Source organism: Somniosus microcephalus, chromosome 26 (assembly GCF_052327205.1).
Source record: "Somniosus microcephalus isolate GS21.2 chromosome 26, FLI_Smic_1.0, whole genome shotgun sequence".
NCBI lineage: Eukaryota > Metazoa > Chordata > Chondrichthyes > Squaliformes > Somniosidae > Somniosus > Somniosus microcephalus.
This window is the reverse complement of record NC_141012.1, coordinates 42,397,094-42,403,093: the sequence shown is the minus strand read 5'-3', so window position 1 is coordinate 42,403,093 and position 6,000 is coordinate 42,397,094. Positions and strand designations below refer to the sequence as shown.

The 6,000-nt window shown below is 44.9% G+C and overlaps 1 protein-coding gene across 3 annotated transcripts in view; it reads left to right on the top strand.

Annotated features, from left to right (window-relative positions):
• Positions 1–942: 942 nt before the first annotated feature.
• LOC147100418 (uncharacterized) overlaps positions 943–6,000 on the top strand; it is a 79,063-nt gene continuing 74,005 nt past the window's right edge. For all 3 annotated transcript variants that reach the window (XM_085968103.1, XM_085968101.1, XM_085968102.1), the window contains exon 1: positions 943–1,199. The gene's annotated coding sequence lies outside the window, so the exon portion shown is untranslated. The remainder of the gene's footprint in view (positions 1,200–6,000) is intronic.

Here is a 6,000-nt window from a genome sequence, read left to right as displayed (position 1 = left end):
TTGACTCTGTTTCTCTCTCCACGGATGCTGCCCTGCCCTGCTGAGTTTTTCCAGCGTTTTCTGTTGTTATTTCAGATTTCCAGCATCCGCAGTATTTTGCTATTATAGGAACATAAGAATTAGGAGCAGGAGGAGGCCGCTTGGCCCCTCGAGCCTGCTCCGCCATTCAATAAGATCATGGCTGATCTTCCGCCTCATCTCCACGTTCCTGCACTATCCCCATATCCCTCGATTCCCTTAATATCCAAAAATCTATCGATCTCAGTCTTGAATATACTCAACGACTGAGCCTCCACAGCCCTCTGGGGTAGAGAATTCCAAAGATTCACCACCCTCTGAGTGAAGAAATTTCTCCTCATCTCAGTCCTCAATGGCCGACCCCTTATTCTGAGACTGTGACCCCTGGTTCTAGTGTCCCCAGCCAGGGGAAACATCCTCCCTGCATCTACCCTGACAAGCCTTTCCCGTCTGGGTGGGCAGTGAGTGAGACTCTGTGGGGGGGTGAGGGGCGTAGTTCAGGCAGAGCGGTGGAAACAGATTCAATAGTAACTTTCAAAAAGAAATTGGATAAATAATTGGAAAGTAAAAATTTGCGGGGCTATGAGGGAGCTCGACTAATTGGATAGCTCTTTCAAAGAGCCGGCACAGGCACGAGGGGCCGAATGGCCTCCTACTGTGCTGTATGATACTGAGTGCATGTTATAAACAGGGTGACATCTGTGGGTAAAGAGGTTGGTGTTCGCCACCCAGTGAAAGTGCCAGTTTGTGGGTACCAAGTGAGGGCAGGAATGAGCCTGGCTGTGGTGCAGCCCCACACAGCTAAATAGCCTGCCAGCGCTAAGTGTCCCAGCTCACTTGAGGACCAACCCAGGTGCCTTCACCAGTGGAGGGGAAGAAGTCAGACAAGGGCACATCTTTTAAAAAAGTGAAACATACCTGAAAGAGGCATGGATTGTGCTTGATGGAAACAAATGAAGATGATCTGAAGATTTTGGTTGCTAAAATCTCATCTGTTGCCCTGTGGACCTCGCGTGTTTTTTCTGCGGAGGGTAGTTTGGTCGCTTCTTATTTTAAAACACACATGCTGCCGCTTTAAGAATTTGAGAGGTTGGACGCGCGATATACATCAAAAACCGGAAGTATAGTTGAGAATCTCGAAACGGACACGAGTTAATCGCCAGCGTTAGTGAGCAGGAGAGGTAAGGGACCGGGTTCTCTGACACATTTTAAGGAGGATTGTGGTTTTCTTGTGTGTTTAATGGAGTTGATGTTGAAGAGTTGCGATGTGTTATTTGGGCTGTGAGTTTCAATGCAATTAGTAGACCGTCTAATTGATACAGATGGAAGGTTTAATTAAATCATTTATTGCATTTTTTTCCGGGGGGGGGGGGCGGTGTGGAGGGAAGAATAAATCTTTGGGCTGCTGTTTAATTTGGTATTTTCTGATATGCTTGCTGTTTGTAGTTTTGTGCAGAGTGTTTGTACCGTGTTGTTGAAAATTAGCTTTCTGCTGTGACTCGGCATTTCGTTATGTTTTCTTTCAATGTTTTAACAATCTTTTTATTATAAATGATTCCGCCCCAGTGCCCTTTATTCACACGCTAAATAAGGAAATCGTGTTGAATTGACTGTAAATGGGAGTTTTTTTAAGTGTACCAGATTTCTCTGGTAGGGAGACTTCCTTAATTTCCATTCAGAAATTCTCCCTGCAAAGCCAGTCTGCAAACCATCTTCAGCTGCTGTCAATGACCTTTCCTCCATCATATGGTCAGACGTGGGGATGTTCGCTGATGATTGCACAGTGTTCAGTCCCATTCACAACTCCTCAGATAATGAAACAGTCCATGCCCGCATGCAACAAGACCTGGACAACATTCAGGTTTGGGCTGATCTGTGGCACGAATGTTACCTGCCACTTAAGTGCCAGGCAATGACTATCTTGAACAAGAGAGAGTCCAACCACCGCCCCTTGACATTCAACGGCATTACCATCGCCGAATCCCCCACCATCAACATCCTGGGGGTCACCGTTGACCAGAAACTTAACTGGACCAGCCACATAAATACTGTGGCAACAAGAGCAGGTCAGAGGCTGGGCAAGTCACACACCATCCTGACTTGGAAATATATCGGCTGTTCCTTCATCGTCGCTGGGTCAAAATCCTGGAACTCCCTCCCTAACTGCGCTGTGGGAGCACCTTCACCACACGGACTGCAGCGGTTCAAGAAGGCGGCTCGCCACCACCTTCCCAAGGACAACTAGTGATGGGCAATAAATGCTGGCCTCGCCAGCGACGCCCACATCTCAGGAACGAATTAAAAAGAAAAATTGCTTTCTGATGCGGCTCGGCATTTTGTTCATTCTTTGAATGTTTTAACGATGCTTATTAGAAATTATTCAGCCGCAGTGCCCTTTATTCACTCGCTAAATAAGAAAATCGTGTTGAATTGACTGTATATGGGAGTTTTATTAAAAAGTGCGCCAGATTTCTCTGCAGGGTGTCTTCCTTCATTTCCATTTGGAAATTCTCCCTGCAATGCCCATGCCAAGGCTAAAAGTGACACCTTGCCACTTCAGGGGATATTAGGACAGGCGACCAAATGCTTGGCCAAAGAGGTTGATTTTTAAGGAGTGTCTTCAAGAAAGAGAGAGGGAAGTTTAGGGGGGAATTCCAGAGTTTGGAGTTTAGGCAGCTGAAGGCACGGCCGCCAGTGAGTGAACTCCACTTGCTGCAGTTTAGAGAGAAGCAGCAGAGTTGACGAGTTTTGGATTCGCTCCAGTTAACAGAGGGTAGAAAGCAGGAAGCTTCTATGATTGCATCAGAAAACTCATTTTAAACCACATGGAGGTCAGGAGAGTGTTGGAATAGTCAAGTCTGGTGGTGTTAAAGGCATGGATGAGGGTTTCAGCAGCAGATGAGAGATGAGGCAGGGATGGAGACCGGCGATGTGGCAAAGGTTGATTTAAATCTAAGTCTGTAAACTTTAGCGGTGTAATTTGTGTGTGCCTGTTTTCATTTTGCAGATATTTAATATAGAGAGCTATAATGTACAGGATAGCATCTGCAGGGTTACATAAATGTAAAAAGAGGGTATGGGGTCGTAAGCTCAACTCAGGGTCAAGTCGAGTGCCAAGGCTGCGACTAGCCTGAAACAGTGACTGGGGAGGGGGACGGAATCGGTGGCTGGGGCCGAAGGCAATGGCTTCATTCAAAGGTACTATTTCGGGACGGCCCGATTTAAAACGGGGCGCTTGAGAAGTATATAGAGGGGCAAAAAGATACACTCCCGCCCCCACAAATAATTACATTTATTTTAACTCGACCTTTTTTGTACTGTTTCTGTTTTATCCATTCACAGCACATTTTGACTGTCCCTGTTTAATCGGCGAGTGGCCCCAATTATCTGGGCATCTTTCAATCCCTTCCCGCTGCTTGAATCCAGAGCACCACACCAGAAATTCCCCACATCTCCCAAAGAATCATAGAAAACTTACAGCACAAAAGGAGGCCATTCGGCCTGTCGTGCCAGTGCTGGCTCTATGAAAGAGCAGTCACGTTTAGTCCCACACCCCTGCTTTTTGTCCGTAACCCTGTCAGTTCCTCATCCTCGAGCACCTGTCCAACTCTGCTTTAAAATTATTTACGGGATCAGCTTCCACCACCTTTTCAGACAGAGCGTTCCCGATACCGCCAACTCTGAGAGAAAAAAACTCTCCTCGTCTCCCCTCTAGATCTTTTCCCAATGATTTTGAATCTGTGACCTTTGGTTATTGACCCACTCACCAGAGGGATTTTTTTTTACCCCCATGTACTCTTTATCAAAACCTCTCATCACATTGAAAACCTCTATTAGGTCACCTCTGAACCTTCCCTGTTCCAAGGAGAACAGTCCGAACTTTTCCAAACTCTCCTCATAATTGAAGTCCCTCATTCCTGGTAAACCTCCTCCGCACCCTTTCTAAGCCCTTTCCATCTTTCCTGAACTGTGGAGCCCAGAATTGTCCCCGATACCCCAGCTGAGGCCTAACCAGTGATTGATGAAGTGCTAGCATGATCTCTTTGCTTTTATATTCTATTTCTCTATTTATAAAACCAATAACCCATCTGCTTTTTTGGCCACCTTATCAGCTTGCCCTGCCACCTTTTAAGGATTTGTGTATGTGGACACCAAGGTCTCTCTGCTCACCTGCACTTTGCAAAAACGTGCCATTTATTGTATACTGTCTTGTTATATTATTCCTCCCAAAGTGCATCGCTTCACACTTCCCGATATTTTGTGTTGCTTCTTGATATTTCTTTTTGTAATGAGTTCTTGGGAAGAGAGGATAAAGGGGAAGTTGGGACTTGGGGGCCAGGGGGAGTTAGGAGATCAGGGTAGGGGGAAGGTTGGATTTAAAGATTAATCTCCTGGTTCGAGCAACTCTGGGAGAAAAGTCATGGGCATTAAAAACAGAATCTTTTTTTCATTTTCTTTGAACGCTCTTGTTTGTTTAGTTATAAGAAACACTGGAGATGGGGGTGGGAAAGGCTCTCTGTGGCAGGGTGGTTGGAGGCCGGAGGTCATGAGATGAAACCTCCAGAGAATACGTTCAACCAGAGTTGTAGCGAAGATTATTTTTCTAAATTAATTTTGAGTAATATATTTATAATATTGTTTTGAAGAGCCTGTCACACCTCCGTGTATTTTATTTTAAATGTTTGGAACAATAGTGAGATGGAATTAATGGCCCGTAATTTCCCATAGGCTTCCTGCATGCGGAGGCCTCCTATCAGAAAGAAATCTACGCTCTTACCTGAGGGCTCCCGAGGTCCGGACACTTCCGCTCCTGGGTGTCTCCACAGTCAAAATGCCCAGGGCCCACGTATCCCAGGGGCGCAGGCGGTTCGCAAGCTTCCCTGGGATCACGTGGGCCAGTCAATCGGAGAAGGGAATCTCCCTTCATACTCTTGACAGATAGACCCGTCAATAATATGAATGGAGATCACCCCAAAAACACATCAAAACATTAAATACATTTTTAAAAAACCATCACGTTTTTAAAAAGAGTTAAAATTACATTAAATTTTGTTTAAAATATTTTATTTTTTGAGAAGTAAGTTTTTACAGGGCTAAAAATAAACTTACCTTTTCTTAAATGTATTTTTAAACTATAAATGAGTGGGGGAAATTTTTTTCAAACTTTTTTTTAATGCTTATGCTGGTAAAAGCAGGCCTTGCACCTGCTGACATCAAGCGTAAGATTTTGAAGTGTTTTCAGCGAGTGGAGGTTCTGCAGAAAGCGGAACTCTTCCCCCCGCAGAGGTCTTTCTCCAGGGCAGGCGTCCGATCTGTCGAGAGCATTCTTGACAGATCAGAAATGCCGGTTTTCAGCGCATGAGCTTCGCATGGTGAAACCGGCATTTCCGATGTCCCTACGGGTGTTTAGACAGCCCGTTCACACCCGTAGGCATCGGAAAATACGGGCCAATACATTTTCCAAAAATATAATGTGAATGGATTAGATTTTGTATGTCAATCCTGCATAGCCTATTTAGAAGGCCAAATTAGCCTGGATCCAGTACAAAGATGAAATAGAAGCTCTTTATTTGGATTAAAGTCTTTCCGTGGAGGGTTAGAGTGTATTTTTTAAAAAGTGTCCTGACATTTAAAGTATTAATTTTGGAGGAGGTGATGCGATCTGGAGCCCACAGTACAGTAACATAGCAAGCTGTGGCTGAGTAGCAGCACACGACATGCCCAGGCATGTCCTTTCTTTGTTCGATTTGGAGTAAGATAAGCAAACAGTGAGTCGATAAACTGTACCATCCATAACAGGCTGAGCTAAAGTAGCTTGGGCCTTGTAGCCCAATTAGGGTCGCCAACCCAATTAGGATTGTCCTGGAGTCGCGAGGATTAAAGATTAATCTCCTGCTGCGAGCAACCCGGGAGATAAATCATAGGGGCAATAATTGTTTTTAAATGTTCTTTGAACACTTTTTTTTGTTTAGTTATAAAATT